The following is a 9,667-nucleotide window of genomic DNA, read 5'->3' as shown; positions in this document are numbered from 1 at the left end:
AATTAAATCAAGATGATGAAATAAAAATAAAAAAATAACTGAATTTAACCACTCACTACCAGAGAAATGTCATTTAGGCACATTGGTTTAGCCTCATTCAAAAGATATCATCGCAAATTTTAAAAATTCCCAGATCTGCTACAGAGTTCATTGAATGTGGCAAAATCATTCGGTTCCTTTTGTATATTTTCCCTAATCACATAACTCCCTCATTTTTTTCCTCGATCGAATATCTTAGGATAACACTCCGAGAATTCCTATTCTTATTTTTTCTCTCTCCCTCTTTATATCTTTAACTCTCTTTTTCTCTTCCTTTTTTATTTGTCTTCATCTTCTACCTTCATCGTTGTGTCAATAACCCTATCATTTTCAATTCCCTTTCCTCTGGATCTTGATCTCTCCGTCTGAATCCATGGAGAGACAGTATCATTATTTTGATTGCTTGAAGATGGGAGTTACAGCATTTTATAGGTGGTTGGCGGAGAGCTATCCGATGGTGGTTGTGGATGTGATCGAGGAGAAACCGGTGGTTATCAACAGCGTTCAAATCCCGGTCGATACGAGTAAGAAGAACCCTAACAACATCGAGTACGATAACCTCTACCTCGACATGAACGGTATTATTCACCCTTGCTTCCATCCCGAGGATAGGGTAAGCTTTTCTCATTCTTCCATCTCACGACAAATTGAAATTGAAATTCCTTTTTGAGAGTTGGTTTTTCTGTCTTTTTTATTTTATTTTTTACTTTAATTTTTGATTCCGAACAATGTGAGTGAGTTTGCGTTGTTTGGTTGCTAGTGGGGATTCCCAATTGGGTTTCGATTAAGCTTTTTAGTTCAGATACAGTTGCGCCCTGTGGCTTTTCTACCTTCACTCGCTCCAGTCCATTGCGGCTTCGAATTCTGAGCATCATCATCGACAATCTGGGATTTTGTTTCAGATTGACACGATACGATGCAAGGTCTTATATATGCGTGTGTTCTTTTCTTTGTTTTTTCAATATTCGATAATTGAAAAGGGGAAAGGTAGTTGTTTTGGTTGTGGAACTGGAATAGCTTGCTCAACTACAAGAGCTGCACCGAACGAAAAGAACTTCACCCTCAACACCCAAAGGGAAAGCTAAGAGGATACTTGTGACTTGTGAGAGAGTGTATTAGAAATCGAGAATGCAACCTCCCCACTTTGATGAATATATAGGGCCTTGGGCCTTTATCTGAAGGGATGGCTTATTTTTTGTTTGGATTTAAATTTGGAACATATATTTAGTCATTTACTATGTAGCTAAATATTTGGGATAATGATGATATCTTCTTCCCCGTGGTGTATCTGTTTTTATCTGTCAAAATTTAGATAATTATGATGCAACAAGGGCTCCATAATCCCATAATAAAGCACGCACACATAAAAATGCCATATCCTTCACATGATAAGAAAAATACTAGAAACCACTTATTTTTTTGGCAACCATGATGAGACCTAGAGCTTATTATGTGCAATTGCATTGTGTGGGAAATTTTTAATTCTGATCTAAATATGGATTCACAATATCAAAGGTTAAATAAAGAAAAAAGAGGGGAAAAGTTTTTGTTTAAAAGGAGAGAGCCAAATCCTCATTCTTTCACTCTCTGTCACTATCTGATCTTTATCTATCTCTTGCGCTTTACTTTTTGTTGTTGCTTTGTGCCTCTCACTGCTGGTCTGCATGTTTTCCTTATCAAAACTTTTATTTTCTCCATCATTCCCTTTTATTAAATTATTTTTTCTTTTGATTTTGATGCAATTTTCTATTGAATTTTGATCTTTTTTGTGCAGCTCTGAACGAAGAGGAATGAGTGGAGCTAGTCAACGCTCTCAAGGTTTGCAATTAGTGCCTCTCTTTCAGTTCCTGAATTTGTTTGCTCTCTTTCTTACAAGAGATAGAAATTTTATATCTTTCTTATAAACCCAGATTGTTTTTCTCCTTTTTTGAGGTAAAGTTTGATACTTGCTATGTTTTAGTCCAACTCTGAGGTTTTAAATAATGATGGAATTGGGTTCATCGCTGGAGTATCAATTTTTTTATGTTTTGGGTTTGTATTATATGATTGGCTGAGTTATTATATAAATTTTTTTTATGGTTAAATTGGTGTGTAGAGCAAGATACATAATCGGGGTTAAGGGCAGCACTATGAGATTCTGGAGAATATATCCCCTAATGTCAGGAAGCGCATTGAGGCTCTCCGGGAGATTCAAGTATATCCGTGCTTCCCATGTTTCGTAGTTATAATGCTAGCTTTTGTTGGTTGCTTAGATTTTCTGCTACATGCTGGTTTGTTGTATAATTTATCCCTCTGTATGTACAATCTATGAGATAGTAAACTTGCTTAGATTTTCTCTTTTGTCGCATGTTTATTTCTTCGTTTTTGTGTTTGCATAGAGGGATATCAAAGTGGCTGAATTGCTTGTCGATTTTGCTGGACATGTCAAGCTTGCTGGCTTTGGTTTGCAAATCATGTGAGCTCTTAAACTTCATGTCTAGTCTAATAGAGAGTTTTATTGTTCACACTCCATTAAGAAGTTGGTGATTTCACTAAACTGATTATTTGAATTTTACATATTTCTTGTAGTGTTGAAAGATTTGTGGAGAAGGAATCACTGTTAGAAGTACAAGGTTACAAAATAAAAACCTCAAATTATTGTTCTCGGAATTCCTTTATATTGGTTGAAATATGCAATTATTTGCAACTCATTAAAGAATATTTAATTGTGCATGTGTACAGAAAGTTCTTTCAAAATAATTGATTATTCGTTTCATTTTGTTTTGCTAAAAATGATTCAATTTCTCTAGTGAGAAAAATTTTTTGGCTTGTGGATGAGGTGTTCCTTGCAAACTTAATTTGGATATTTGTGGCCATTATAGTATTCTTGGATTTGATATAAGTGTTGTATGTCCTTATATTCAACTATAGTAACTTGGGATTTCTCTGTTCAACAACTAGCTGGATATGTAATTGAACTCTACACGAAGGTAACCTAATGGGTCGATACAGAGCTATATTTTTTATTCTACATTACTCTGATGTCTCATAGCATTTCTTGTGGATACCGTTTCAAACAGGTTTTCTATGGGAGCTGAAGAGATAACAGCTGTAGTCAAGAATTTGCTATTGATATATGCAGTTTAGGTTACACAGTCTTTAAAATGTGCGTTGGGCCTCTTTAGTGGGCTGGTGAACAAGTAAGCATCTCCAGAAAATTTTGTTGTGTCTTTTTACATTTTGTCCTGCAGATCACTTGTGCCTTGAATTAGATGATGTGTTTGGTATTGGGCCATATTTTTCATTATAATATTATTATTGATAAATTAATTTTCTTTTGGCTGATTTTTGTCACATTGAAGATGAGATAGTAAAGTTCGGTTATGGGAGTATTTGTGTTATAAGCCCTTGGTCTGATTTAAAGGCTATTTATGTGCAATTTGAATTAAACTAAAATCCAATTTTCTTTACGTTTAAATTTTTTAGAAAAGGAGGGCTGAGACAAGCAATGATCCTTGAGTTTGCAAGCGATTAAATACTAGACAATGACAGGCACCAAGAGAAGAGCATATCTTTTTCCTGGGAATATGTGATCCATTCATAAGGTAATAGTAAACTCTGTTTTGCTACATTAGCATTTTTTGTTTGTATACTTTTTTAACGTGAGTTGTACGTAGCAAGGTTTTTCTGTCTTTAGTTCTTACTTCATAATCATATATACGTACTAATATTCTTACTTTGTTTCCCGGTTTCACATAGTCATTAAGTGCATGGCCAAAATTTGTCAATTGTGAAAATATTTTATGATAAAATAAGTTTTTGCAAATAAATAAATAATTTAGATAACTTGTATTTAGTGACCTCGGGGAATTAAGTATTTCCCTTGTTGCTATATATTGTTTTATGCAATATTCAATGCTACTTTGGGTTCATCAATAACATCTGCATTTATTAGTTGTTTTGAAAAGTTAAATACTCTGAGGTCAAATCAAGAATAGTTTATGCATTTGCTAAATTGATTAAAAGTCTCTTTAGATTTTTTTTACATTTAATGCACAAAATGCTTAATCAGCTGCTTCATGAATTCTTTATGTGGATAGAATAGTTTTGTGGTTTATCACGTAATAATTGTTTAACTAGTCTCTTCACTGCAGGTGCACTGCTTGCAATGATTAAGTTGGTCTAAGATTTTACAGCCCAATTTCTATTGGTTGGTTAAGCCCATAAAAAATTAGCCGAAATAAGCCTAAGTGACAGATTCATTTCATTAGGCTTTCAAAAATAAAGGGTTTATTTGTTTGTATTTTTTTTCTTAAAACTTTTTTAAAATAGTTAATAAAACAAGTATTTTCTATGTTTTTTTCGTTTTGAAAAAATATACATATAACCAGTACAACTTGACTATTTTTTGTTTACCATTCTGTAGGTACATTGATTTTGGGGGTGCAAACCCTCAGACCTGCAGAAGACTTAGCATTCTCAGTTGCCAAAAGACCTGAAAAAATAAAAATGTATGTTTATTTGGTTTTTTGCTGGAAAATTTTTTAAATGATTTATGTTTATGTATTTTCCGTTTACTTTTTTTAATTGCTTAAATTAAACTGAAATTAATTTATATAATGTTTCTAGCAGAGGTATTTGGAAACTTCCATATAATTGCTGGGACTCTTCATCTCAGTGCAATCAGTATGCTGAAAATTGATTGGCAGGCTAGCTGTTAAAATTTTGCATATTGGCTTTATATCCCCTCATATTGAAGTTTTTATCAGTCAGGAGTTCAACTTGTTCGTTGCATTATGAAAATGTTCAAGATCAGAATATTATCATTAATGATGGTCCTGAGGTTCCATATGGTTTACTGGTATGGTCTACTAGAGTTGGTCTATCAAAAATTATTTACTCTTTGGATCTCCCTAAATCTCCTAGTGGAAGGTTTTTCTTGTACTTCAATATAGTTGCATTTATTTCTTTCCATTGGCAACCTTTGTAAATTTACAATTTGGCAGCTGATTTCTCGTAGTTTGATATGAGTTATCAGTAAAGCAGGATCACGTTAGTCCAAAGATTATTGTATTATCCTAAAGCAAATTTTGAAAGTTTTACCATTACAGGATTGGCATTGATGAATGGCTACATGTTCCTTTAGTACAACATATGTCTATTTTCTGTATATCTAAGATTGGAGATATTGAATTTGTTAATTTGTTTGATAGCAGAGGACTAGAAATAGCCACGATAGGCTATAAATTTTTTTTTTAAATAATGAATTATTAGCCACGGTTAACACGTGTCTAAATTAGAATATCAAGATTTCTTTTACAATAATTAGCTACGATCGTTCGCGTGGCTAAATAACTATAAACGTGGCTAAATAAATGCTACCACATTCGAATAGAGTGTGGCTATATACAACAACAAACGTTGCTAAAATTTTGCAACGCCATGATTAATCACATTAAGTAAAAGTGTGGTTTTCTTATTTAGCCACATTTTTTATGCCAATTAGCCACGTTTTTAAATGTGGCTAAAAACCGTTTTTTTGTTGTGACTAAACCATTATATAATTGCAACATAAATGGCAATTAAAACAATTCAGTAAATTTGGGTACAATAAGATGGTAAATAAAAAAATTCAGATACCCATATCATCAAATTCAATAAAAAGGAAAACTTAAACTTCAATTACCTTTGCCTACATAGAAAAGCGTGTCAGAAAGGAGCACCATTATCAAAATCATAATATAAAATGGGAAGAGACATGATTGTTCGGAACAAAGAGCTGCAATTCTTCAAAAACGAAGAGGCACGACCTATTGGAAATGAAAAGACGTGACTCTTCCCATTTCTTACTTACATATACTTATTTTGATATACATTTTAGTCAAGTAAATAATTTGAATTGACCGAAGGATAATAAATCAAGTAATAAAATAAATTTGGTGCTTTATTTTTGACCGAAAGCATTTAATACTACATTAAACATAAAGAAAACAATTATGATAAATAATGAATTTGTGAACGTTTTGTCTTTGTACCTCAATCATATTGGGCAATATATATCAAGAAACTCTCTATGTTTTAAATCATCTGTTTTAAAATTATTGTATTCAAGACACAGAGAAAATCATCTGCTTTCAGTTATTATATCAACCCGCTCTACAAAGATGGTTTCAGTCACCAAAATTATGTTAACACTCTTTATGTTTATCACCATACAGAGTACATCGTTTGCTTCGAGAGAGGGTGTTCGAATAACCAACAAATTATCTGGGATGCAACTCGGTCTTCATTGCAAAGACAAGCACCGTGATCTTGGGTTTATAACACTAATGGTTGGAGAAGCATACAGTTTCGATCTTGTGCCTGATCCCGTTTTTATTAATACATTGTACTTTTGCAGCTTTAATTGGATAACAGGTTCTCACTATTTTGACATTTATGTTGAAACTCGAGATTCGTGTACACCTGTATGTTTTTGGGAAATTTTTGAAACGGGACCATGTAATGTTGACGGAACGTCTCGTAAATGTTTTCCGTGGAACAAAGCACTTCCAGGACAGAGGCAGTTTAGTGAAGGGAATAACACTCTCGGAGTGTAACTTGTTCATTTTCTCATTGTACAACTTGAGATTCAAGAATAATCCAATAAAATAATATGCTTGTTTATTATTCATTTTCTTATTTTTTTTGGTAAAAAATTATTCACTTTTAGATAAGCTCGATAACACATTGTCTCGAATAGTTAAAGTTATCTCTTTCAACCGTTTTGGGTTAAATAATAAAAATTAAAAGATATTTTAATAAAACTCATAAAAATAGAAATGTAAAATTTTTAAAGCGAAGGTTATATTTATAAATTTTTTTATTTATAAACTAGACTATGTCTTACGGTAAGACACTCCATTTTACCAACAACAAAAAAAAAGACACTTTTGAATGAAGTCTTTTCGGTAAGATATAGTGTAATTTGTTAAAAAAAAAATTGTCAATATAATCCTGCTTAATTTTTAAAATGTAATTTACTTTTTATCCTAAACCCCAGTTGCATAAGATAATTTTATTTCCTATCGCACAAGAGATATTTTTTTCAATATTTTATTATTAAATAAATTTATATTGCAAAAATATTTTTGATGGAATATGAGATCAAATTATCTTATACAAGCGCAAAAAAATATCTTTTTGGGATTTGAAAATAAAAATAAAGAGTATTTTCATAAAAAAAATATTTAGCTTGTATAATAAATTTTATTGAAATACCATTTATTTTTATTGCCAAAATTCCAAAACTATATCATTTTGTGCTTATATGAGATAATTTTATATTATGCTAGAGGAGAAATGTTAATCCTTTTTATATTTAACAGAAATGCAAGAGAGGGCAAAAAGAAGGAAAAAGAGATATAGAAAGGCATATTTTGACAAACACTTTATTCAACTAATTAAATTTAATTGACAAAAAGAAGATAAGATTAGATAATAAAATAAATTTGTTCTTATCTTTCTAACCTCAAAACATTTAATGTTGAATTAAATAAAAAATACTTAATAAATTAATTTTTAAATAGAAAATACTCTACTTTTGCTACAAAATTGTTTTTATCATACTCACATAAAACTGAGTAGATCTCACAAATATTTTCTCTCTTCTCTTTATAATAGAATTCATTCACTTTTATACGAGTGTAGCAGAAATTATTTTTTGCAAAACAAAACAGAAACATTAAACTCATTTATATATGGGGAATATACACTCATGTTACATAACAGAATTTTTCTCTCATACACTCACAACCTAAGAGGAGAGAGGAAAGAGAATAAATGAGAGAAAAAATAAAAAGTAAGCCCCACCCTTGATTTGTGAGTACAAAAGAGAAAAATTCTCACATGTCACATTAGAAAAATATTTCCCTTTATATATTAAGGTTAACAATTGTCTTATCATAACTATCATATGTAATCAAGGGAAGAGAAGAATTTGCAACGTAATCATGTATAGCTATAGAATCAAATTACCATCCTTTTTATTTTTTCCTTCTTTGTTTGTGCAATTAAAAGATGACACTTTATAAAAAATATATATATACCTTATAAATTGCAACACCTTTTTTTTTTGGGTAAGCAATTGCAACACCTTTATTTGTAGTTGTTATTTTAATATTTTTATTGAGTTATCATTTTCAATAAAATGGGGAAATATTATAAAATTTGAAAATATAAAAATAAAAAAAATTATTTGATAAATATATTTTGATCTGAATAATAATGTTATTTTACTTCTCTTTTATTAAGATCAACTATAGAATAAAATTACAAAAATAAAGGAACAAGAAAAAATTACAATTATAATAGGTGATAAACCTTTAGTTTATCTTATTTTATAGACTAAAATTACATGAATTATCAAGTTAAATAAGTGAAATCTAGGGCTTGAATTAAATAAAATATATTTGCTATTTTGAAGGGATTTGAATATAAAAGGAAGGAAATATGAAGATTGGATAGAAGAAGATCAAAACTAGAAGATTTGAAGATTTTATCTAAAGAAAATCAAGATAATCAAGTTGTTGAAGAGGAGGCTTAAGCCTCCAATCTGAGGCTTAAGCTCCCTGAAATTCCAGAAATTCCAATCAAAGAGCAAAAAGTCACTGCCTGATGAAGCTTAAGCCCCCAAATTCAGGCTTAAGCTCGCTGCTAGGTAAAAGTTCATCTTCGAAGAGGGCGCTTAATTAAGCCCCCAAATTCAGGCTTAAGCTCCCTCATACAAATCTGCAGTACTGTCTCAGGTGGCTTAAGCCCCCAAATTCAGGCTTAAGCGCCCATCAGCGAGCTTAAGCGACCTGAATGTCCCAACTTAAGCCTAATTCAAGTATCCACCTAGGGAACGAATTCTTTACCCTTAAAATGCAATTAGGGTCAGAATTAATTACTTTTTACACATTCTTAGTGAGTTCTTGGTACTCGGAGGCAGAGGGAACACAGAGAAACACCTGGTTCATGTTCATGAGCGACAGAGCCGGATCGAGATCAAGCTTGCACTGGAGTTATTGAACAATTCTCATTCTACTATGGAATTTGGGGGAGCTTTCTTAATTCTTTTCTTTCTTGATTTTGTTATATCTGGCTAAGTCTGTTTAGTAGTTAGGGTTAGATGGAACTCCATTGATTTATTATGCTTTGAATATTTCTTGATGTTAATTTTCCTTTTTATCATGAATGGAATTATCTTTTCTTAATGCTTTATATGAGCTTGAATCTTGTATATTGATCTTGAGTGAATGCATGACAATAGAGATATTGGTGCATGATCTTTATCTGACAATTTCATCGTAATCCGTATGATTCTAGGGATAGACATAGGGTATTGCGCAGTCTTATGATTCCTGAACGTAATGCTTGCTTTCTTGAGGAATAACCGGGGAACTAGGGTTCTTGCAAGGGTAACAAGGAATTGAGCCTTAATTACATAAGAAAGAATCGACTGAATTGATATTAAGGACGATTAACAATAAAAAGGAACTCAAACATAATAGAGAGGTTGAGGAAAATCGAAACCCTAGCTACGTTTTAATTTACATTAGTTAATTCAAATCTTTAAATTCTATTTTTAATTTCTTGCGATTAATTAGTTGTAATATTTTAGATTTCA

General features: G+C 31.5%; 1 long non-coding RNA gene across 1 annotated transcript; it reads left to right on the top strand.

The window, feature by feature from the left end:
• The first annotated feature begins 233 nt into the window (after nucleotides 1-233).
• Nucleotides 234-5,229, top strand: LOC133304789 (uncharacterized). The gene is made up of 8 exons (XR_009750664.1): nucleotides 234-652; nucleotides 1,814-1,857; nucleotides 2,135-2,233; nucleotides 2,418-2,494; nucleotides 2,608-3,218; nucleotides 3,505-3,623; nucleotides 4,445-4,529; nucleotides 4,651-5,229. It is a non-coding gene; the product is annotated as an uncharacterized LOC133304789 (long non-coding RNA).
• The last annotated feature ends 4,438 nt before the right edge of the window (nucleotides 5,230-9,667 follow it).

This window comes from Gastrolobium bilobum, unplaced genomic scaffold, assembly GCF_033153095.1.
Source record: "Gastrolobium bilobum isolate Gb01-03AN ecotype WA unplaced genomic scaffold, APGP_CSIRO_Gbil_v1 utg34229, whole genome shotgun sequence".
Lineage (NCBI taxonomy): Eukaryota > Viridiplantae > Streptophyta > Magnoliopsida > Fabales > Fabaceae > Gastrolobium > Gastrolobium bilobum.
The sequence above is the reverse complement of the archived record's forward strand: the minus strand, read 5'-3'. Positions and strand labels throughout refer to the sequence as shown.